Source organism: Mustela erminea, chromosome 4 (assembly GCF_009829155.1).
Source record: "Mustela erminea isolate mMusErm1 chromosome 4, mMusErm1.Pri, whole genome shotgun sequence".
Classification (NCBI taxonomy): domain Eukaryota; kingdom Metazoa; phylum Chordata; class Mammalia; order Carnivora; family Mustelidae; genus Mustela; species Mustela erminea.
In genome coordinates, this window is record NC_045617.1 from 113171415 (window position 1) to 113197219 (window position 25805).

Sequence of the window (25805 nt, forward strand, 5' to 3'; positions counted from 1 at the left end):
ATCATTTCATGGATATCAGGCTTTATGTTTCCTATCATCGATAAAAATCTCACTCCCATACTTCCACCTCCCTCAACTCACCATCATAAACATTTGAGGAGTACCACACAGGAAATCTCTCCATGCATAAAGCAATAGAAAGATAAATTTTAAAATGTTAGAAAAATGGGATCATACTATTTATCCTTTTTTAAAATAAAGGTACTCAACTTTTTATTTTTCTTATCAGTTTTATTGAAGAATATTCTATGTACCATAAACTACATTCATTCAACACATGGCTCAGTGAGTTTTGACAGTTGTAAACATTCATGAAACCATCAAAAAGTGGTAGAGCAATTCATCACCTCTAAAAGATTTCTTATGCTTTTTTGCATTCCACTCCTCCCTCTATCTTCAGCCCCAAACATCCTCTGCTTTGGTTTTATCACTACAGATTTATTTGCATTTTATATAAATGTAATCATACAGTATATACTGTTCTGTGTCATTCATGAAGAGATTTTTCTAAATATAATGATGTATAAATATCAATTAGATCAATGTGGTAGTGTTTTACAAAGTCTATATCTTTGTAATTTTTTAGTTGGGTTTCTAGAAGTTGTTCAGATAGGAGTATAAAATTCTCCCTTATTACTCTATTAGTTTTTGCTTCATATATTTTTGAGGCTCTGTTATTAGGTGGTACACATTTGTGATTGCTATGTTTTCCTGATGAATGGAATATTTTCTTATTATAAAATGTTTCTCTTTATATTAAATAGCATTTTTTTTGTCATGAATTTTATGTCTGAATTTCTCTTTGGCATTATTTCTCTTCAGCCTGACGGATTTCTTTTACTATTTCTTATAGTACAGCTCTAGAGGCAATCAATTCCCTTGATTGCCTCTAGTGGTAGTCAGTCAGTGAGGTGTCAGATTCTTGATCCTAGCTCAGATCTTGATCTCAGAGTTGTAAGTTTAAGCCTGTTTTGGGCTCCATTCTGGGGGTGGAGCCTACTTAAAAAAATCAATTATAAGATCTGAATATGTCTTTGTTTTACCGTCATTTTTTTTTTTTAGAGGTGTATTTGTCTATTTATTTGAGAGAGAGGGAGGGTGGGAGGGGCAGAGGGAGAGAAAGAGTGAATCCCAAGCAGACTCCTTGCCGAATGAGGAGCCTGAATTTGGGGCTCAGGCTCGCAACCCTGAGAGCATGAACTGAGCTAAAATCAAGAGCCAGAGACATAACCAACAGAGGTACCAGATGTCCCTACTTTCATTCTTGATGAATATTTTTTGTGGATTGAGAATTCTAGATCATCAGTTTATTTTCTTTCCATGCACTAAGGATATTGTTTATTGTTTTCTAGACTCTGGGGCTTCTGATGAGAAGTGTAGTGGCCATTCGAATCAATAATTTTCTGTATGTAATGTGTCATTTTTCTCTGACAGTTTTCAATATTTTCTTGTTATCTTTAGTTTTTAGTGGTCTCACCCTGACGTGCTTAGACATTATCTTTTTCTGATTCTGTTTGGAGTTTTCTGAACTGCATAAATATGTAAATTTATGGATTTCACCATTTTCTTTTAATGCTTTGAGGTATTATTTCTAGTGTTTTTTCTAGCTCCATTCTCTCTCTCTCTTCTCCATCTGGGCCTCTAACTACCCATATGTAGACCTTTGGAATGGTCTCACAGATCCCAAAAGCTCTGTTCTTGCTTAGTATAATCTTGATGTCTATATATTTTCCTTTCTCTTTTCTCCTTCTCCTCCTCTTCCTTCTCTTCTTTTCCTCCTCCTCCACCACCTCTCTCCTCCTCTTCCTTCTACTTGTCTTCCTTCTCTTCCTCCTCCTTCTTGATTGAGTGATTCTTATTGATCTATCTTCATATTCTGTGACTCTTTACTCTGGTTTCTCCATTCTGACATTAGATTCCTCAAGAAGATTTTAAATTTCAGATGTTGTGTTTTTCAGTTTTGAAATTTCCATTTAGATCTTTTTACTGTTTCTAATTTCTATTTAATTTTCCTATCTTTTCACTTAGGAGAATTGTTCCTTTACCCCACTGAGCAAAATTATAATAGCTGGTTTTTTTTTAAATTAATTTATTTATTTTCAGAAAAACAGTATTCATTATTTTTTCACCACATCCAGTGCTCCATGCAATCCGTGCCCTCTATAATACCCACCACCTGGTACACCAACCTCCCACCCCCCTGCCACTTCAAACCCCTCAGATTGTTTTTCAGAGTCCATAGTCTCTCATGATTCACCTCCCCTTCCAATTTACCCCAACTCCCTTATCCTCTCTAACACCCCTTGTCCTCCATGATATTTGTTATGCTCCACAAATAAGTGAAACCATATGATAATTGACTCTCTCTGCTTGACTTACTTCACTCAGCATCATCTCTTCCAGTCCCGTCCATGTTGATACAAAAGTTGGGTATTCATCCTTTCTGATGGAGGCATAATACTCCATAGTGTATATGGACCACATCTTCCTTATCCATTCGTCCATTGAAGGGCATCTTGGTTCTTTCCATAGTTTGGCGACCGTGGCCATTGCTGCTATAAACATTGGGGTACAGATGGCCCTTCTTTTCACAACATCTGTATCTTTGGGGTAAATACCCAGTAGTGCAATTGCAGGGTCATAGGGAAGTTCTATTTTTAGTTTCTTGAGGAATCTCCACATTGTTCTCCAAAGAGGCTGCACCAACTTGCATTCTCACCAACAGTGGAAGAGAGTTCCCCTTTCTCTGCATCCTCTCCAACACATGTTGTTTCCTGTCTTGTTAGTTTTGGCCATTCTAACTGGTGTAAGGTGATATCTCAATGTGGTTTTAATTTGAATCTCCCTGAGGGACAGTGATGATGAACATTTTTTCATGTGTCTGATAGCCATTTGTATGTCTTGATTGGAGAAGTGTCTGTTCATATCTTCTGCCCATTTTTTGATGTGTTTACCTGTTTCGTGTGTGTTGAGTTTGAGGAGTTCATTATGGATCCTGGATATCAATGCCATTCTGTTCAAAATTCCACCAGTATTCTTCAAAGAGCTGGAGCAAATAATCCAAAAATTTGTATGGAATCAGAAGAGACCCCGAATCACTAAGGAAATGTTGAAAAACAAAGATAAAGCTGGGGGCATCACGTTACCTGATTTCAAGCTTTATTACAAAGCTGTGATCACCAAGAAAACATGGTACTGGCATATAAACAGACCCATAGACCAGTGGAACAGAGTAGAGAGCCCAGATATGGACCCTCAACTCTATGGTCAATTAATCTTTGACAAAACAGGAAAAAATATACAGTGGAGAAAAGACAGTCTCTTCAATAGATGGTGCTGGGAAAACTGGACAGCTATAAGTAGAAGAATGAAACTCGACCATTCTCTTACACCGTACACAAAGATAAACTCAAAATGGATAAAAGACCTCAACGTGAGACAGGAATCCATCAGAATCCTAGAGGAGAACATAGGCAGTAATCTCTTCAGTATCAGCCACAGCAACTTCTTTCAAGATATGTCTCCAAAGGCAAAGGAAACAAAAGTGAAAATAAACTTTTGGGACTTCCTCAAAATCAAAAGCTTCTGCACAGCAAAAGAAACAGTCAAAAAAACAAAGAGGCAACCCACGGAATGGGAGAAGATATTTGCAAATGACAGTATAATAGCTGTTTTGCAATTCTTACCTGATAACTCCAACCTCTGTGTCATCCCTGAGTTGACATTTCTCAATTGTCTTTTTCCTTGGAAAGGAGTCCTACTCTCTCATATGGTGAATAATTTATAGAATATCATGGTTGATTGTGAACATTATAGTATGCAAACTCTAGATTCTGTTATTTTTCTTTAAGTATGTCGAAGTTTTTGTTTTAGTAGGCAGTTAACTTGGTTAAGCTCAAATTGCATACTTTCATGCCTATAATGGTTGACAATGCAGATATCACTTCAGTCTTAGTTGCAAGCTACTTTCTGTTTGTTCCATGAATGTGTAGTTCAGAGATCAGTCCGACTTGAGCTGAACTTAGGCATAGAATTTGAGGTTATGCCTCTTTGGTTCTCCCTTTTCTTAGTTTTCTTTGTGCTCTCTCTTGCTTTGAGGACTTTTCTCCTGAAAGAAAGATGAAAAATATTTCCATCGGAGTTTTAGCTGTTTTTCTAGTTACTTAAGTTTTATTGTCTAATTATTGTTGACTCTGCCTTTTAAAAAAATCTATTATCTTCTGTTTCACAGGTATAAATTTTCATTGTTTCTTTTTTTCCATCTGCTATCTCTCATAGTGATCCTTTCCACTGTGAGCACTTTTGGCAGTTTCTGTGAGGGTTAGATGAGAAAACCTAGAGAGTGATTTGTATATGCAAATGTGTATGGAAATACACTAAAGGATTTTCATTGATACCAGATAGTCTTTAAGCCAGGTTTCTATTTTGCCTGGTTTGCTTTAATTCAGACTATGCATGTATGTATCTCAGGCCTGCTTTCTGTATTTCCCACAGATAAATATTTTCTACCCATGGCTCTGGGAATTTGGCAAGCTGTCTCCCTGTTTTCCTAGTCTAGCACTGTTCTTGTCTAGTGCTTTCCTAGGGCCTGGTGTGTGCAGGTTTTCTTATATATGTTTTACTTACAGGGCAGCTCTTTCTGTCTAGGATGCATATCACAAGTTCAATTCTAGCTCCCAGTGACATTCCTAGGGCAAGCATTAGTGTCCATCCAATTCTTTTGTTAAGCCTTCAGATTCACCTCCCTATTATCACTCTGACCTTTTAGTTCAGCTCATCTAAGGATTTAGTTTTACAGTTCTGGGGCATTTCTTAGTGGTTTAAATGGGAGGGGAGTACTTCACTCAGCATCTTCTGCAACCATATTAACTTGAAGTCTCTTTTCTATTCTTTCCCATGTTACTGTTAATTAATAAAGTGACTTAGTCATCCCTTTATGATCTTTCCTATATCTAAATATTTATCTTTATTTCTACTACTCTCCTACAGTCCCCAGTCCGGGCTCTTTTCATATAACACTGGATCGTTGCATTCAGTTTCTAATTCCTCACTCTGTTGTCATTGTATTTCTACCTCAATCCATCTTAGATACTGCTGTCATAATATTTGTCATAAAAAATTGCCTTTGATCATGTCACTGCTCACCACAGAAGTCTTTAGTGGCTCTTTTACATCAATTCCAAAGTCTTGCTAGCATAAAATGACTCAAACATCTTCTAAAAAAAATTATTTATTGTAGAGAAAGAGAAAGAGAGAGAGAGATTGTGAGCATGAGAGTGGGGATGGAGTGCAGAGACAGAGAACCTCAAGCAGGCTCCTTGCTGAGCATGGAGCCAATGTGGGCTTGATCTCATGTCCCTGAGATCATAACCCATGACCCAAACATCTTTTTAAATTTGTCATTTCTCTTAATACAAATTCTGGATTTGGTGTGGAGTTTCTCTGCACATTGTCCCCTGTGTTATGCAACTTCTTCTCATTACCACTTTTCCTTTGTTCATAACATATCCCAAATGTGGGAAAATACGGAATTCCTTGCCCAAATCAGCATACTTTTCCAAACAATATTCTTTCTTTTAAATAAAGCTAAAGGCTCTCTCCTTTCATGAATTATTTTCTGTCATTCTAGTCCATGTAAATTCTGTGAGTTGCTTCTGCAAATCTTTTGATGCTTGTCTGGGTTATTCATTCCCTGTCTTTCTCACCCTACCCCCTCTGTCTCTCTCCATCTCTCTCTCAGTATGTAACATCTTTGAAGGCCAGAAAGGAAATAAGAAACTTTATTGTATGATGAAAATTTTGTTCATAAAGTTTATTCTTAATAGTTGCAAAGTTCCTTGCACATAAGTATGTTTTGATCTAGTAAATCTAGTGAATGAGAAGATAAATTTTGATGTGGGAAAAGGTATGAAAAGGGACAGGAAGGACAATTGTCACTAAATAATTGTCACTAAAATCAAGAGAAAACTTGGGACACTATTTTGAGAATAAAAGCTGCTGAAAAACTCAGCCACTTGATTTTTATGTACTTGATTAGCCATTGGGGTTGGGGCAAACCTCGGTAGCTCCATGAAGGCATTTTTATTTAAAACAAAACATAACAACAAAAACCCAGGTCAATGCTTATGTAACTGATATTTTAAATCATAAATTATAACTGGCTTTGAACAGCCATTGCCTTTGCTATTGTTATTTTCAACTTCTGTTACACAAAAATCAAACAAATAAATACGTCTATTATTAGAAGTGCATTATTTAGATAACACATTTATAAATTTTATCCATCCACTTCTAATCTTTGATAAGAAGACATACAGTTTCTTGCTTGGCTTCAGGCTGTGTAAAAAATAGATCCGGATTCTTACTGACCATAAGCTTAGCATCAGTGCACAGAATGATGTGGTGAAATAAAAAACATTTGACTACATTGAGGAATTCATACTTAGATCTGGGGCCACAGCCTCATGTACCGCACTAAGGACTGTGGTCCCATTAAGAGCTTTAAAAATATGATTATTGACAAATTGTAGAGTGTTGAGGAGGAAGACAGTTTGATAAATGTGTTGATAATATTTTCATTGCAGAAATGGTGAAAAGATTTAGAGAGAATTAATTTTCTCTTTTGTAGAAGAGAAATAAGGTGATGATTCGTTGTTCAAAGATGCGAAACAAGGACCTCTATGGGGTCCTAATAGAGAGGTAGATTTCAGGTTCGTATGGCAACTCTGTGGCAGACATTGTGGTGCTTATCAAATATTCAGCTCCTCCCCTTTATTTCCTGGTCCCCTTAAATTTAGACAGTGCTTGTATCTTTTTCTGGCCAATGAAATATGAGCAGAAGAGATGGGTATGACTTCCAGTGTGAGACAGTAAGTGCCCTTGATTACCCAGGTTTCTTTCCACCCCATCAAAGAAATATTCCATAATGGGACCAGCCACAAAACCGCACAGCCTTGTCAGCCAGTGTCCAAGAATAGCTGTGCAAGCAAGACACCCAGAAACCACTAGCATCACATCCCTTGCTCTCCAAGAAGGACTTATAGCAATATCCATTTTGTTCTTTTAAACCACTGGGATTTGTTAACCACAAATTAATATAAACCATGTTTCTCAACTATTTTTCATCAAGGTGACCTTGAAGACATTTTTTTTCTAATCACTGCTCATACCCCCCAACAATGAAATTAAAATACCACAGGAAAAAAATAAACACACACACACACACACACACACACACACACACACACACACACACACATTTTGAGGGTCCTCATTAAGAATCATTTTTCTCTGTTAGGGGAAAATATTGTTCCCACTGAGTATGTAAGATATAACCCTGTATCTTGCATGGTTCAACAATGGAATGGCTACCTTTGAGATGGGCTTCCGCTAGCAGGAAATTTTCATTCTGATGCCAGAAGAACATCTTCCAAAGATGCTTAAATGGATGCTTTTTAGTACAGGAGACTGAACTAGGTAAACTCTTGTGTTCTTTAAAACTCTTATGTGATTTCGTCCTTGTTCCTAGAATAATTTTTTCTGGCTTCTTTCATTATAAGTTTCATAGTTCTTAATATTTCTACATTTTATGTCTTCTTTCTCTGTGCTTTGCAATTTTAAGTTTTTTTTGTTTGTTGGTTTGTTTGTTTTTTTAATGAGGCTTGGCCCCTCACAGTCTGTTTTCCCCTCTGTATGTGCATAACTAATTCAGTCTCAAGGTTCACTTTTAACTCTATTTATATAAATTCCAAATGTATTACTCCAGGACTGACCTCTCATTTGAACTCTAATTCCATATCTCCTGCTGTTCAAGATGTCTCTGCTTAGGTGTCCAGTTATTGCACAATGCCCTCATTTACAGGAGCTCCAATTTCCCTCCCTACTCATTGAGATTCACTGAAGCCATGATCCATGTGGTCTAGCCTGAGTGTAGTGTTAGGAGTCCAAAAACACACTTCACTGGTCAAAGGTATTCCTCTAATGGTTGCAATAAATGTTTGGTCACTAAACATAATGAAATATGTAGCACTGCACATAACTGCTTTTTAAAATCTCATTTTCCCCCCTTCTCATCTACTTTACCTCCACTCCATGCAGTTACACCCAAGTATTTCTTTCCTCAAAAAGTCCTTCAGCAGCTCTATGTCACATACTTATCTCTCCTCTCCTACTTCTGTATCACAAAAGTCTAAATTGCTCTTTAGCAATAAAATATCCCTCCCTGTAGAATGTAAAAGGAAGAGAGCCTGAGCATTCAGAACTAGAAATCTCTTAATCAAATAGGAATCAGGGCAGTACACTGGGCAACATATATGGAAATCTTGCTATTTAATATTACCTACTTCTGTCACCTACTGTTGACAGATTCTGGGCCTATAATCTGAAAGTCTTTTTAAACCCTATTTTTTATTATACTCCTAGAGGACACCTGTTGTGGAGTCTGCACAGTGCACAAAAACTCCCTTGTCTGTCTCCCCCCATCACACTGGTGTACTGTTGGTAGCCCATTTTATATAACATAATCATACAGGCCCAGGTCACAGACAATTAGACTCAGACTCAAACTGGACCAATCAGAATCTGCTTCCAGGGAATAGCAAAATATGGTTGACATGGTCTCTCTTGCCAGCTGGATCTATAACTTGTAAGCTCATAAACAGCTTGTACTAGCAGTTGTTAAGAGAAAACACTCATTTTTCCACAGAAACTCCATGGTTTCTGTGGAAACCATGGTATGGAGGTATGGAGGCATACCTCTGCAGAAAGGGTCAAATAGAAGCCCCATACACTTGGGGTATGTAATATTGTGATCTACAATATGAAATATTTATGTTTTTCATACTCATTTCTGGCACAGAGATTCTAAAACTCTTGGAATTTCTTAAGTGGTGAGAGCAATAAAGGTGTTTCAACATTCCTAACAAATCCCTTTTAACCATAACTGAATTTATGTTAATGAGGTAACTTTTAAAAAGAACCTAAAGATGGTGACTGGTTGCCAGAGCACCAACCGTATGATTGGAAGGTTGGAACTTCAGTCCCATTCCCTAATCTCCCAGAGGGGAAGGAGCTAGAGGTTAAATCATGGAGAATCGTCAATGATTTAATCAATTGTGCCTATGTAATGAAGCCTCTATAGAAAACGAGAAGGAAAGGATTCAGAGAACTTCTGAGTTAGTGAACATGTGGAGATTTGGGGAGAATGTCACACCTAGACAGGGCATGCAAGATCTGGACCCTTTCCCCATACCTTGTCCTTTGCATCTATTCTACCTAGCTGTTTCTGAGTTTTTATAATAAACCGCTAATCTAGTGAGTAAAATGTTTCTCTGAGTTTTAGGGCCATGCTAGTAAATTAATTGAACCCAAGGAGAGAGGGTCATTGGAACCTTCAATCTATAGGCAGTAGGTCAGAAGCACAGGTGATAATCTGCAGTTGTGGTTTGTGTCTGTAGTGCGGTATGGGGAGTAATCTTGTGAAACTGAACCCTTTACCATGGGGGATTCGATGCTATCTCCAGGTAGATAGTATCAGAATTGAGTTGAATTGTAGGACATCCTGCGGTATGGAAGAACTGCTTGGCAATGTGGGAAAAACCTAATACTGGAGTGGGTACAGAATCAGAATGAACTTGTCCCTTCGTGGGTTTTGGGCCCCATTTGTAGAATTTAGAGGTGAACCCAGGTACTCAATACAAACCTCTTCCTCTATAGAGTCCATGCCTCTGTCAGCAGGGGTCAAGTGAAAGACCTAATAATCTGGGCTGTCCTTTCAGACCCTTTCAGACTCACAGTTTTGATGGGACTATCAAGAAAAATCTTACCTTGGCCCATATCCCACTGTTTATGTCAACCGCCACCAGAAGCTCCTCTGGCTCTATACCTCTCTTTTCTAACTTCATCTACTACCTCCTCTTAATACCAAAAGCACATACTCCTTGCCCTCTTGAACTCTTGGGTAGTCATCACCATAAATCTGTATCCCCAACCTATTTTCTTAATGTTCCCTTATTCTTGTTCTGGCACCTGGTTCTCCCCTGAGGACATGTTTTCTTTCATAGACCTCATGTGCCGGGCCTGGGAGGGATACTAGGTATCCTTCTTGCTTCTTATGGCTACTTCCAGACCCCTGGGCCTCTCTCTTACTGAGAAATCCCAGTACTGAATTTCCCATCATATTCTACTATCTACTCCTGCTATTTAATTGACCAACCTCTGGTTTACTCTCCACCTTTCTTAAATGACCACAGCTTCTGGGACGCCTAGGTGGTTCAGTCAGTTAAGGGACTGACTCTTGATTTCTGCTCAGGCATGATCTCAGGGTCATGGGATGGAGGTCTGCACTAAGCCCTTTGTGGAGCCCTGCATCAGGCTCTATGCTCAGCAGGAAGACTGCTTGAGATTCTTTCCCTCTTCCTTTCCCTCTGCTCCTTCTCTCTCTGTCTCTCTCTCTCTGTAAAATAAAATAAAATAAAATAAAATAAATCTTTGTGGAAGATCATAGTTTCTGGATTACTGTCCTTTTCCAAGACCTACTCCTCTTATATTCCTTGATAGTTTAAAAATCCCAATTCCCTGGCCTTTTAGGAAACTGGCCTCTTCACTCATGAATACCTTTTATTTTTAAGTGTTAGTTTTCTCTTTTCAGTAAAATGGCTATAATAATGACTTCCTTCTAGGGTTGTCATAAGTATTACTAAATAATATTGAAAAAACAGGAGGAATAAAGGCTACCTGAAGTCCAATCTGAACAGTCTAAAATAACCATTTTGATAATTCCTGTTTAGTTTAAAAACTGTGCCTTAAATGCAATCTCATGGAGAAGCCTAAAATGCATAAAAGTGGAGCTGTTTTTGTTGAAAAGGGGGATAAGGTGAGAATAGGGAATTCTAGGAGCTCAACTAGCTCAGACTGGAGGTGCCAGTACAGAATTTCTAGGGCTTGGCCCAGAATAGTTTGAAACCACTGAACTACAAGCCATTTTATCCTTGATCTTTTCTATGTATGACCTACATATCAATTGAAATCATTTACCTAAAAAATATACTTTAGTGTTTCATAAACATGTTTTCACAAGACGAAGGCTTAACATTTATTCCTTGGCTATCATCCATAGTTACAAGTGAAAGCCAGTCATGTGATAGGTTTCTGGTATTTTTGAAAAAAACTTTTATAGATGGTAATATATTTAATTTTTCCTTCCATAAGCTTTGAAACAATCAATCTAGAGATTAGTACTTGGAAATGTTTGTGTCTTTTGAATGGTTATACTTCCTTTAGTTGGATTATCATTATATAATATATTGTGCTTTGTTTTCTGCCTTGCTGGCAAAATTTATACTAGCTGCTTTTGGCCTTTTTTTCCCTGCTATGACTATCTTAATATCTCCAATCTTGGATTATGATATTTTATCCTGATAATTTTAATAGCATATATATTATTGTGAACATCTTCAATTCCTTTTGGCAATAGAAGACATCTGGATAAAAATCAATATGATCTAAATAATAATGTATAAATAATTATAGACCAACTATAACTCAATTTTGCTAGATATTTACATTTTTAACTACTTCCAGATGTTTAAAAGTTCCAGCAAGTAGAGTTCTGCTTAAATCCTTCTTTTAGTGCCTTCTGAGGTGAGGCTCATTGGGTCAATTGTATACCCTAGAAAGTAGGGAAATCTCAGTGTCCTTGTCAAAAGTTCTACACCTGGTTAGTCAACAAAGTGACCTTTTGTTGAGAGAAGAGAGTGGGAGCAGGTTAGATCTGTTCACTTTGGAGTGATGCTTTTTTATTTTAGAGTATTTGAAAAATGGGTTCTAGTTTTGTAATGCCTAATGTTCATTTCAAGAAAAAAAGCAAGTGTTAACTCTTAAGAGAAAGTACCAATAAGCAACACCCAAAATACGTTGTTTTATTATTGGATCATTTAGAAGCTATACTTCTGACAATTTGCTGCTTAAAGTATACTGTACCACAAATTAGTAGTATTCTAGAATAAGTTTATATGAATCTATGTTTTGATAGACTTATGTAAAGTGATACATTTTAAAAATAAGATTATATAACAGATAGCTTTAATTTAATCTGATTGCCATGTAACCATTACTCTAAACACGTTTCCTTCTCCAAAAGCATTCATAGAAAAACCAAGAAAAAGAAGTCTAAAACTTATAAAAGGTGGTGAGTTTTGAGCTCTAAGTTCACAAGGAAAAAAAAGGAAAAAAATTAAGTTTGACAAATAGAAAGAGGCATCTAGGAGAAAATTTCAACACCAGAGAACAGATTAGATGATAAAAACTGACATTAGTAATGGATTGTAACCCAGCAACATATTAACGGCACGATAAAAATAATGAACTTAACACTTTCATGAGTAAATAAAGAAAAAATATTTTGCTTTAAATGGGAAAGCAGAGGAGAAAACTTGACCTTTTGTATTTATTTGAGTAAATGTATATTTGGCATATTTCCAAAAAGACTTTGGATGGAAGAAAAGAACTACAAAAAGGCCTATGTTTAAATATCATGGTTGTGACATCCACTGACAAACACCAGACCATCAGCCTGTCACTCTCCCAGCTGAAAACAACAAAGCAGAGACCTGAGGGAAGAGTGGCATGCCCGTAGGAACGCACAATTTTCTGGCTTTTGTCACTGTGTCACACATTGTATTTCTTTTAAAATTTGCTTTTATATTTTATCCAAACCTCTCACGGATCTGGGGGCTGGTGACAGGCAGTCTTGAAAATAAAAAATAAAAACAAAGACAGTGGTGAAATTCTAAAATGTATCCTTTAATCAGTCATATTAGGTGACGTGAGACATGTCCGTGTAGGCAGCATGCTAATGGTGCCGTTAGGGAGACAGAGTGGAGCCCAAGACTCTAACCTTTAATCAGCTACACTTGCACATTTTTGATCAGTCTCAAGGCAGAGGTGAATTTTTACAGTTTACTTCTGTTTCAGTATTCCTAATCGTTATCAACTGGAAAAAAGAGCAAGAAACAATAGGAAAAGCGTTTAAAAAAACCAACAACCTTGCAGCATCAAAAAGTGGCCATTTTGGGAAGTGTTTTTCCAGATATTCTAAGTCAGATTGTCTGACCCAGAGCAGTATAACTTTGCTACTGAACATCAAAGAGCATAAGTGTCTGCTCTGATAATAACATCAACTATCACTGAAATACTTTTCAGATTTGATCCTTCTAATGCTTTTTCTCTAGTATGAAAACACAAATCCATCTAATACGTACGAGCCTCAGAACTTCTCTGGAATTTTTTGGAAAGAGGAGATCTCTTGCTGCCGGTTTTACTCAACTGTTGGATATAAGCCTGGATCTGGTAGTCACTATTTTTGTCAGTGCATGGGAGAAACCTATCTGCATATCTAGCATAGACTGCCATGTACACAGTCAGTGCTTAAGAGATACTTGCCCAAATTTTCCTGGACTTTAACCTAGCAAAACTGCGAATTAGCCCTTTATGACCTAGGGGCCGCAGGTAAACAAATCATTTGCAATAACAGGCTATATTGGCAAGGGACAGAAGCAAACTCAAACTTAGGGCATTTATTGTCTCATGTTTTTGAAAACCTCTGAGAGTTGCAGCTGGAGACCAGATCCAGGTCATCAGATGCTGTTATCAGCAACCTCTTTTTTTTGTATCTTTTGGTTCTGCTTTGAACTGTTTCCCTCTTTATCAGATAGGTTCAGGAAGAGCTATCTCATCATAATGGGCACCCAACCGCACTGGGGCAAGAAACTGGCTTTTGGGTGCCACTGACCACCATGCACTTTAGGTGCTGGACAGCAGAGATACCACAAGTGCTACAGGAATGAGGCACTCAGCTGCAGAGTCCCTGGCTGGGAGGGGAGAGTGGGTGTAGGAAGCTGCTGGCTGCCAAGTGCTACCGACTGCCTTGTCCTATGGAAACTGACCACTGGAGATGTTGTGAGCACAGCCTATGCCTGGGGCAGGAGAAGCCATGAGCGGGAACCTGCTGAATGAGTCTTCCAGAACCAAGAAGAAAAACTTGTTCTCCGAAACGTCTCTCCAGCAGCCTCTCATAAAGCTCTCAACTTTCAGAGGAAACCATTTAAAGGACGCATATTCATTTCCAGAGAGCAGGAAAACAAGGTGAATCTGGAGCTGAGAGGCAAGAAATAGAAAACCAGAGGCACTACAAAGCCGCATTTTGACTTTGGTGCTATAACATTATCTAAAGTATGCACATCTTTTGTTTTCTTTGCTTTCCAAGTTTCTTTTCTTGTGGGATAGTGAGAAAAACATGTAGTCCCACTCCCCCGGCAGTGCATCCATGGTTCCAAGCATTCCTTTACTAGCTGGGAAGGAAGAGCTAGTGAGAGGCAGCCTGTGTGGTTTTCAGAGACAGGCAACAAGATTCAGACAATTTTTATTTTATACAGTAGTTTTCTCAACCATCCAAGGGAAGTGATTCATCCTTTGCCATTAGAAAAATCGATCCTCAAAAGGTTAATAGCCTTTACCATATATTAACCTCAGCACATGGTGAAGGTTTATTATTAAATACTTAGTTTGGGAACATGAAAACAATGGTTCATAAACTTTTAAGAAATGTGTTTTAAGTATAACTTATAAGCTTGTTAAGTGCACAAATGATAAATTTTCATAAACTGAACCCACCCGTGTAACTAATTTTCAGGGTTTCATAAACAGTTAAGGTGCCGGAAACTACACTGAGAACCTGAAGAAAATTGAGGTTTCTTGTTCTTGAATGTAAACAAATACAAAAAATTTAGCTTGAAATGGCTTTTTTACAGAACCTTGGACAATATCCCCTACACAAAACACAAAAAGAGTTTCTCCTTCCAATTGGATTAGAGCAATTTCTTATTACATTTTAATTTATTAGTTCAAAGAACAGGAATAGAAAAGATAGTAAAGTATAAATCTTCCATGGCTTTTTAGAATCATTAAATAACTTATGTGTGTGTTTTACATCTTAATTGACAATGTATATTAAATAATAAATTGCTACTAGTTATATCACCTTGATTTAAAAAGTAATGACTTTTATTGATATTTTAAAATGATAGATATATTGATATATTTTCAGTTGAACACACATTTCTCTTGAAGGATAGATGGAGAAGTACCTTAATTTTTCTATACTGAATTTTTTCCTCTTCTTCAATTCCAATTTAAACAACAATGTATTAATCATGATATTCTTTGGAAGAGGCTAATCACAGGTACAAATGATAAGACTCTCGAGACTACATTTATGTTTTAAATTCTTCAGTTACTTGGATGCAATCAGACATTTACAGTTCAAGGAAGCGTAGTTTGTTTATTAATCATAAACACGAATGCTATTAACTGGAAATCATTACTTCGACCACCAGATGGAGCCAGTATTGTTTCAGAAATGCAGTGAGTGGACTCTGACATTTTCACTTTTCCCAATGTAGAAGTTTAAAATTTGCTTTTGAATTTGATCAGGGACTTTAGAACTACTATTATTGGTCCAGTATATTCTTGTTAATAGCTGTTTCCTACAGGCAAACACCTAAATTTCTTATGTGAAATATGAAGCGATTATTTTAGGTGACTTTTATGTCTCTTCCCAATTTAGAATTCTCTTGTATATGCTGGGACTGTTTAAGTACCATTCAAATTGCATTATGCTACTTAGAAGGCATTCTTTGATATTTCATTGTTTTTTGAAAGTCATAATTTTGACACTCAGAACTATGTTACATATGAGAATTGAAAAGAGTTAATCAAAATGAGGCCAAGGTATCATCTTAGGAAGATTGTGTGTGTGCCGGTGACCAGGTGGAAGAGCTCAGCAACCTTTCAAAGCCAGTAACTCCGGGGAACGGAATTCACGCAATTAGCCTAAGCGTGTGCTGTGAGAATGGATTTGACAACACGTGAAAGGCAAGAACATGAAGTTGTAATTGATTTCAGTGATAAGAAGCCAGAAGGGAAGCTGCAGGTGAACAACAGGAGAAGTTGAATGTTTGATGTTATATAAACTTAATGGGCATAGTTTGCAAACAGCATGTGGTTTCTAGGTTACTGTCAATTACAATTTAAAAATAAGGAATGGTGGCTGTTGCTAGGATTGTATCTAAATTGAATTGGTGATGATTAGGCTAATGGAATATAAAATCTGTGATGGGGGGCACATTCTCTAAATGTGAAATTGGGACATAAGCAAGGATGAGAAGGGATAAGGAATAAGAATACAAACTCAGGGGTGGTTCTGTGAGTTCGAATCCTTATACTGTCCTGCCCAAGCTGGGTTAATTCGACTCAAAGCTTGTGTTATCTCAACTGGGAAATGGAATAAAAGCAATAGTATTGTTGTTAGGATTAACAATAGGTTGTTGTTAGGATTAACTGAGAAGATATGTGATCATAGCACTCAAGTTATGATACATGCTTAATAAGCTAATGACTATACTATCTCTAGGCTATTTGTTCCAGGAAACATTTGGATGACACTGAACAGCAGAGGACACCTCAGAGAAGGAAACAGGTTTTGCCAAAGGACTAAGTGCCTCTGAATATGGCAGGGAAAAGGGTTTCTTTAAGGGAGTAGAAGTCCTCTAGGGACGAAGAGGAGAATAGCTGCTGCCCTCCGGGACCTATATTTACCAAAGGGATTGCCTGTGGTTTCACATTCCTGTTCTTGTTTATTAGCAGGCATCCTTCAGAAATGCTGCTCAAAAATCTGGAAGTATTGGACAAGAGTCCTTCCCACCGTCTCTCTCTAAAGCTTTGTAACTTGAGAAACCGTCTAATTCTTAAAAGGGTATTTCACTAATAAGGACTTTTTATTTACAGAGGAACATGAAAATGTACATGCCAATGTAAATAATCTGCCAGATATAATCTGCTAAAAGCAAAATGTCCAAAAATTCTTGACTTTTCCATGAGGACATTTTCATTGTTCAGCAGGTAGAAGAAATCATTCAATGACTGGAAACTTCAGACTTAATTTATGAACACACGTGGTGCTATGGGTAGCAAGCAATTAGATGACAAGTGATGGGCCTTGGCACTGTGGGACCTTAGCAGTTCTAGACATGAAGGAGGACACATGAGCCTGACCCAGATAGAAGGCTCATTTACTACAGCAGAATAGAGGCTGATGGAAAATAATTTCTCATGGGCTTAAAAATATGGAATATGTCAATCTGGTTTGAAGTCATTCTTTAAGAAATGTAAGGAAGCAGCAATTTATGGTGTTTTATTGTAAAAACTAAAGTAAACTTATATCTTAAAAATATATATATATATTTTTTCTAGCACCATATAAAATGTGGCTAAAAGGAGCGAGCAGCAGTGCATTTCTTTCCTTTTTTTTTAATTTTTAAAGATTTATTTATTTGACAGAGATCACAAGTAGGCAGGGAATCAGGCTCCCTGCTGAGCAGAAAGCCCAATGTGGGGCTCGATCCCAGGACCCTGGAATCATGACCTGAGCCAAAGGCAGAGGTTTTAACCCACTAAGCCACCCAGGTGCCCCGTAGCTGTGCATTTCTATACTGTGACACACTCCTGTGCTTAGATCTGGTCTAAGGGACAACTTAATGAAACTTCTTTTGGCCAAGTTGTAACAACTTGGTCAGAATTAGAAGAAATCTATAAATTTTTAAAAAATCCTTGAAATTCCAAAGATGTTAGTATAAAGGGCACAATAACTCTAAGAATTTGCGTGTCATCCTTGCGCAGGGGCCATGCTAATCTTCTCTGTATCGTTCCAATTTTAGTATATGTGCTGCCGAAGCGAGCACACAATAACTCTAAGAAAAAGAAGGAAAATATAGTGGTGTGTTTTTATTTTATTGATTTTAATAAGGCAAGGAATACTAATTATGCATATATAGGTGTGCATTAAATTTATCTTTATAAAGTATAGATATACTTTATAAATGTACAATATGCTGGCTAACTGAACATAATAATAAAAAAAAACCAAACAACAACAACAACAGCAGCAAAAAGAAGAGGTCTTATAGTGCCATGCTGTGTAGTGTTCCCTGTTCCCAGAACCCTGGTGCTTCAGCGAGTGTCTCCTAAGTGTATTACATGTGCCTGCTGTTTTGCCTGGCATCTTTTCCCTTCAGTCCAGTGCAGAGATTCTCTTTGCCTGTTGTGGGCAGTGTTTGGTCCCCAGCTGGGGTGGGGTGCAGTTTTAACAAGGGACCCACTGGTCTGCTTGTGAAATGAGGCCTGCTGCTGCCACTGCCTCCAGGATCAGGACCACGCAGAACATGCTGTTTAAACAAAGTTTGTCTCAGCTTCTGCAGTGCCTGCCACCACTGCTGCCACCAGGACCAAGGCCCCACGAAATGTGTGTGTGGGTAGATGTGGTGTTGGCAAGGTTTACACATGTCTTCTGGGGGAGGAGATCCACAGTGCAGGGACTGAGGCAAACATGATCAGAAATGCCACATCTGCCAGTGCTGGGTGTGTGTGGCGGGGTGTGGCTTGGTATAAGCAAGTTTGGTAGTTGTTTGGCTCTTTGGTAGAATGTTGTTTCTTCACCGGTTCCCAAAGGTGGCTATGTATTTATGCTGGGGTGGCGGTCGGAGAATGGCACCCGCCAGCTGCTTTGCTCCTAAAAGAATCTCCCTTGGGCCATGCTCTGAGATGAGTAAATGGCTCTCCCTCCCATATGGCCCAAGTGTTTTTCAAACTGCTGCCTCTGTCGTGTATCTCTGTGGCCTGCCTGTTGTGCTGTCTCTTTAAGGGTAGGACTCAGCTTTCTATTGCCCTCTCCTGGAGCTGAGCCTACAGATTTTTAAAATTCCAGACTTTATTTCCCTCTGGTTGTAAGAACTCACTATATTTGACCCATCTCATTTTCAAAGCCAAATGTTATGGGAATTCATCTTCCCCATGCAGGCTCTCCTGGGTGATAGTGTGTTTCTTGCCCTTCTCCAGGCCTGCAGCTTCCTTCTACTCCCTGTTGTGTCTCTGCCCTTCCTACCCTCTTCAATGTGACCTCTTCTCCACCTTCAGTTGTGGAGTTTGTTCTGCCAGTTTTGGGGTCATTTTCTGGGTTATTTACACTGATGTGAGTAGTATCTAGTTATATCCATGGGACAAGTTCTGGTTAGGTTAGGGTCCTCTTACTTTGCCATCTTCCCAGCCTATCTAGATAAGCACTTTTATTCTGTGTAAGTAGGAAGTGAAAAAGCCAAATACACTTGGGAAATACAGTCACAAGACCAAGCATTTCTATGGTGAGTATACTGAGCAACCTGGTAGAATGGGATTTTGCATGTATCAGAAGGGGGATGTTATGTAATTACCATGTAGAAAAGAATAAACACTGGGGGTACTAGGATAATGGATTAACTAACAAGATGTATGGGAATTAATAATAGAGCAAATTCCATGCCTTATATTTTGGAAGATGAGACCTCAATAATGTCTCTAATAATATGATATAACAAAGTGTATATGAGTTTCTGATAATGCTAACAGACCAAGTCTATACAGCATGATGATATAAGTTATAACAAGATAGGTTGCATTGGCCATGCAAGAGTTCAGAATCCATAAAAAGGAGTAAAATGCCAGGTTGCAAAAAATGTAGGTGAAAGCATGAATTTAAAATTCTTAGTAACCTAAAAAATCAAGTTAAAGTATAAAATGCAAAACTATAAAGCTCAGACACATGACTACTGGTTCACATATAATTCACTTTGGAGAAGCAATTAGATTCTTTAGCTTTTGCCAAAAATCAATTGGTTGTTTATCCAAATCTTGGAACCTCAACTAATTTGAAGCATTAATTGGAGGAAGACAGAAGTAGGTTAGATTAAAAAAAAAAAAAAGCAATAGCAAAAGAAGGTATATAAATAATAATTAGAAAAATACAAATAATGGAGAAATACTGAGAAAAAATAAACCCAGGTCTTAATTCCTACAAAATTGGTTTTAAGTAAAAAAGCAAATTTTATACTCAGTGGGTCTGTACACATTTTGTTGTTTTTGGAATTTATTCAAAAGAGGTAGTCATAGTAAATATATACTATATTATATATACTATATACTATACTCTACTATACTATAACTACTATTTACATCATTTAAGAGATTTTGATTAAGACTTTAATCAACATTTACCTGTTTAACAAAATTTAATTTTCATAGTTTTGGTAATTGAATATAAGTTTAATAAGTTGAACATTAAATAAAAATGATGGTGGGTATTCCTTTCAAAGCATAAAATATCCTCCTAGAAACAACTAAGCTAATATTAAATTAAATTCATAACATCATTAATTCAGTAATTTAATTTCAATACTAGATAATGAAGACTATCAGGAGCGAAGTTGGTTTGTAGTGATCAGTGACCACCTGGTGTTCACAAGGGCTCAGATCTGAGGTGAAATTGGGGGGTGGCAACACAGGCAGACACCCTCAACCCAGTGTTCTAATTTCTTCCATTGTTGGTCAGGATTGGTGAGAAGTGGTGTAAGATGGCAGCTTCCTTTCTAAAAAATCATTTCAAGCTCTTCCTGAAGATGTATAACAATGAAGGGAGACTTGCTACCATTTCCTGTTTTGTTTATTTCTTGGTTCCTATGTTTCTGAAAATGAAACCTGGTTCTTATGGACAATATATATAGGCTGGACTTGGGTGAGAGTTGAAGAGGCAAAGGCTAGCATTCAGTCAGGGCTTTGTCACTGTGTCGCAGGCCCAATCTGTGTGACAGGATTTCAGGGTCCATTCCTGAAGCTGTCCTGTATTCTACACAAGCAGCTTTTCAATTCAAATTCTAAATTTAATGCTTGATCTGTCATCCACGGCATCATTACTCACTTTTCTGCCTTGGATTGCAAAGACTTTCAGCAGCTTGAATCAAATAACATGGAAATTCTTTCTGTTTCTTCACTATTATAATAACCTTATTTTCATGAGAAAACCTTCAGCTTCTCTTTCCTGAGCCCCCTGCGAAGGCAGACAAATGACTTTTTTGTTCCTAATCCCCACAGCCTTATTCTCAAAATTTGCCCCACAGAACTAATCTCAGAGTATTAAATTTATTTTCCAACAAAATGGATATGTGGTCAAACAATTTTGGAAACTACTAGATTAAACATGATTTAAGATACTATCTTTACTATAAGACTTTATTTGGCCAAGGAATCATTTTTAGGATAACTACTTGTAAGTCCAGGGCTCTGCAGAGCATATCTTATGATTGCTATTTCCAGTGTCTTTCCCACTCCGCAGTGCCTGGAAGTCTGGTTGAGAGCAAAGGTGGGTATTAGAGAGGGCTCGGATTGCATGGAACTCTGGGTGTGGTGCAATAAATAATGAATACTGTTATGCTGCAAATAAAAAATAAATAAATAAATAAATAAATAAATAAATAAATGACACAAGTGAGCAAACAAAAAGTTAAAGGAAACAAGGTCCATCATTGCTTGATAGTGAAAAATAGTCAAAGCAAAACAAAACAAAATGAAGCAACCTTCTCTCTACCAAAAAAAGCTAACATACGGAAATAGCAACAAAAAAGTGCACTAAGGCCAGTGGGAAAACCTGGCTTCACAAGTGTTTCACTGCTTACGAACCAGGTGTAGGCACTGGGGTTTAGACCCTCCATGATCCTAGGTCCTTCACCTGCCCAACTAAACTAATAGTGCTTTGAAGGATTGTGTTGAGGGCTAAATGAGATTACAAAATGTAAACTGTTTAATACAATGCCTGTTACATTTTAAGTGTTTAATAACTAGTATTTTTTTTAGGATTTTAATACAGTCATAATCCAAAATGTTCTCTTTTGATATGTTTAAAGTCCGTGATGGGGCACTTGGGTGGCTCAGTGGGTTAAGCCTCTGCCTTCGGCTCAGGTCATGATCTCAGGGTCCTGGGATGGAGCCCCTCATTGGGCTCTCTGCTCAGTAGGGCGCCTGCTTCCCCCTCTCTCTCTGCCTGCCTCTCTGCCTATTTATAAAAAAATAATTTAAAAAAATCTTTAAAAAAAAGTCCTTGAAAAAAAAAATCAGGCTTTCTTAGATTTTCACACTATGGAGCACAATCAATGTCTCTAAATCTAGTTTACTGGAATTAAAGTAATGCAGCTGCCAAACTCTACAAGATGTTTAGGTGAATCCTAATTTCAAATATTTATGTAATTTTATTAAAGAACACTTATTAAAGAACACTTAGGATGTGCCTAGAAGTGACTAATTGTCCACTCAAAGGGCTTCAGAAGTGGCAGACTTTGGGGGGATACTATACAGTATAAATGTAAACCACTAAGAATTGATAAGATCTCTCAGGGTTGTACTCACAATAGTAGGGCTCAGAAAGACTCAAGCATGAAACTAGAATAACAGTGCAATTATTGGCTAGATTACTAGATTCTTGGGACTTTTTGGCTGGGGCAGTAGGCTAGATTCCTAGATTCTTGGGGGCTAAATTACTAGATTCTTGAGGGTTTTCAGGTGGGGCAGTCTTCCTCTGGATGTAAAAATGATAGCACAGTAAATCATATTTTGAGGTCGGCTTGGTGAGAGGGAATCATAAAAGGGAGGTGGCTTAGTTAAACTTTGATAAATGAGACAAGAATATGCAATGGGAAAAGATAATCTCTTCAGCAAATAGTATTGGGAAAACTGGATAGTTACATGCATAAGAAGGAAAATGGACCACTTTCTTACACCACACACAAAAATAAACTCAAGATGGATTAAGGACCCAAATGTGAGACCTGAAGCCATAAAAACTGTAGAAGAGAGCACAGGCAGTAACTTCTCTGATATTGGCTATAACATTCTTCTAGATAAATCTCCTGAAGCAAGGGAAACAAAAGCAAAATTAAACTATTGGGACCACATCAAAATAAAAAGCTTCTGCACAGCTAAGGAAACAACCAACACATATAAACAACAACCTACTGAATGGGAGAAGATATTTGCAAATGATATTTTGATAAAGGGTTAGTATTCAAGGTATATAAAGAACTTACACAACTCAACACCTGAAAAACAACTAATCCAATTAAAAATAGAAGACATGAAAAGATATTTCTCCAAAGAAGACACACAGATGGCCAACAGACACATGAAAAGATGCTCAACATCACTCATCATCAGGGAAATGCAAACCAAAACCACAATGAGATATCACCTCTAGCCTGTCAGAATGGCTAGAACACAAGAAAGAACAAGTATTGGCAAGGATGTGGAAAAATAGGAACCCTCATACACTGTTGGTGAGAATGCAAATTGGTGCAGCCACTGTGGAACACATAATGGAGAGTTCCTCAAAAAATTGAAAATAGAACTACCCTTCAATCCAGTAATCATACTACTGGGTATTTACCTGAAGAATACAAAAACACTAATTTGAAAGAATATATGTACTCATATGTTTACTAAAGTATGATTTACAATAGCTAAATTATGAAAGCAACTTACATGTTCATCAATAAACAAATGGATAAAGAAGAGGTGGTATGTATTTACAATGGAGTATTACTCAGCCATAAAAAAATGAATGAAATTTTGCCATTTGCAACAACATGGATGAATCTAGAGAGTATAAGGTAGATGAAATAAGCCAGTCAAAGAAAGACAAATACCATATGATTTCACTCATATGTGGATTTAAGAGACAAAACATGAATGAAGGGGGGATAAAAAGAGACCAACCAAAAAACCAGACTCCTAACTATAGAAAATAAATGACTACAAGAGGGAAGGTCTGTGGGAAGGTGGGGATGGGAGAAATAAGTGAAGGGGATTAAGAGTACACTTATCTTGATGAGGACTGAGTAATATATGGAATTGTTAAACCACTATATTGTACACCTACACTATATTGTACATCTACATTATATTATAAACCTAACACTTTATGTTAACTACACTGGAATTAAAAAATAAAAATGAAAATTTAAAGGGAAGTGGCTTATAATGGCCACTTGTTTGCTGTCTCCCATCTATGAGGTGCTTTGCAAACAGTATCTCACTTAATGGTCTCATGATCATCCTGTTCAGTAGACACCATTTGAGCCCCATTTTATAGAGGATGATACTGAGAAGTAAAGTAAATGACCAACGGAGACATAACTAGTAGGGGGTGGAGGTGGGGTTTGAATTCAGTTGTTCAGGCCAAAATCCGTGGAGTGCTTCTTGACAGTTATCTCTCTCACACTCCACATCCTGTCTTTCAAGAAAATTTATTTATTTCACCTTCAGAATACATTCAAAGTATGACTTCTTTTCTTTTAAATATTGTATTTATTTATTTCTTTAATTGAGAGAGAGCAAGCACAACCAAGGAGCGGGTGGGCGGGGGAGCAGAGGAAGAAGCAGGCTCCCCGCTAAGCAGGGAGCTTGGCATGGGGCTCCATCCTAGGATCATGACCTGAGCTAAAGGCAGATGCTTAACCAACTGAACAATGCAGGAATCCTTCCAAAGAATGACTTCTTACCACCTTCATTGCTATCATCCCAGATCCTGCCACTCTCATCTCACACTTGCTCTAGTTGTCCTTACGGTGGCTTACAGTGGTCTCCTTTTGACCTTATCTCTCTTTTCCTTGTGTTCACTTAACTCCTGCCATCCCGGTCCACTTAAAATTCCTCAGATGTGTCAGGAATGTTTCTCTCTTCTGGTCACAGCTCTAGCTGTTCCTCTGCCTGACATGGTTCCTCCCCAGATGCTGGCTTGGAAACTACCTCATCACCTTCAGTTCATTGCTCAAATATCACTTCTCAACGAGGACTCCCTGACCAGGCAAATTAATATGATACCCTTTCCTTCCTCTCAATTCCTTACATCTTATCTTGTGTTTTCTTTTTCGTAGCATATACTGGGTTTCTAACATACTGTATGATTTACTTAATTATGCTTATGCTTATTGCCCTCTGACATTGGGCAGGGATCTTTGTGTGTGTTTTCTTCATCGACACATCATAAGTGTCTGGAAGTGTTGGGAACACAGTAGATGCTAAATAAATATTTGCATTATGTATGGTTTATCTGACTCTGAAGCCCATGATCTTTCTACTGTATGAACATCATCTCAACAATTGGGAATCCAATAGGTCAGATTATCTATTCAAAGATACCCATTACCCAGAGACTTCTTAAAGATATAATGCTAAAATTTTCCTTCCTAATTTTGCTTCCATGGCTGATTAATTCTTTTCTGACATATTCTTCCTTTATATAGAGAAAAATCTTTTAATATGCAACAGCCAATGCTGGTATACCAGGAACTAGAATTGTTATGGTGATTTTGTTTACTTCTGTTTTCTTTTGAGAGTGATCTTAGAATTCCAGTTTTTGAGGAGAGGGACACATTTCATGGTATCCTATAAACTGCCAATATATTTGTGCCCATAAACCACTGAGATGTACCAAATTTCCAATATTGCACTCAACTAAAGTTTCCCGACACAGAAGTAGCATTACATTTCTTTGTCAAAACTTTTGTCCAGGTTTTCAGTATTATAAATATAATTATTATGCATGTTGATGACTCCTTTGTTTCTAGAGTCATTCTTTCCCTTGCACATTTTGAGCAGATGAGAAAACTACTGGTACCCAAAGGCTTTAAGCTATAAGAAAGTGGTTGTCTGCTCCAATCAGTTAGTGGCTCATTCAAGCAAAGAGGCAAGGACAAGGGAAGAAGAGGATTCTCTCCCCTGTGTTAATAGAAGTAAAGATCCAACTGATTTTCTCTAGGAAGCTGCAAACAGAATGAGTAGTCAGAAGTCTGACTAATCTCAATATAGTTAGCAGAAGTTACTCTTCAAATATGTTT

General features: G+C 37.6%; 1 long non-coding RNA gene, 1 other non-coding gene and 1 pseudogene across 2 annotated transcripts in view; 2 read left to right on the forward strand and 1 right to left on the reverse strand.

Annotated features, from left to right (window-relative positions):
- LOC116588828 overlaps positions 1–25805 on the forward strand; it is a 146495-nt pseudogene that overhangs the window by 58028 nt on the left and 62662 nt on the right.
- Positions 1–25805, forward strand: part of LOC116588829 — a 146660-nt gene that overhangs the window by 19136 nt on the left and 101719 nt on the right. The gene's annotated exons all lie outside the window — the stretch shown is intronic.
- On the reverse strand, positions 17688–17795 carry LOC116589536. The gene has a single exon (XR_004285312.1). It is a non-coding gene; the product is annotated as a U6 spliceosomal RNA (small nuclear RNA).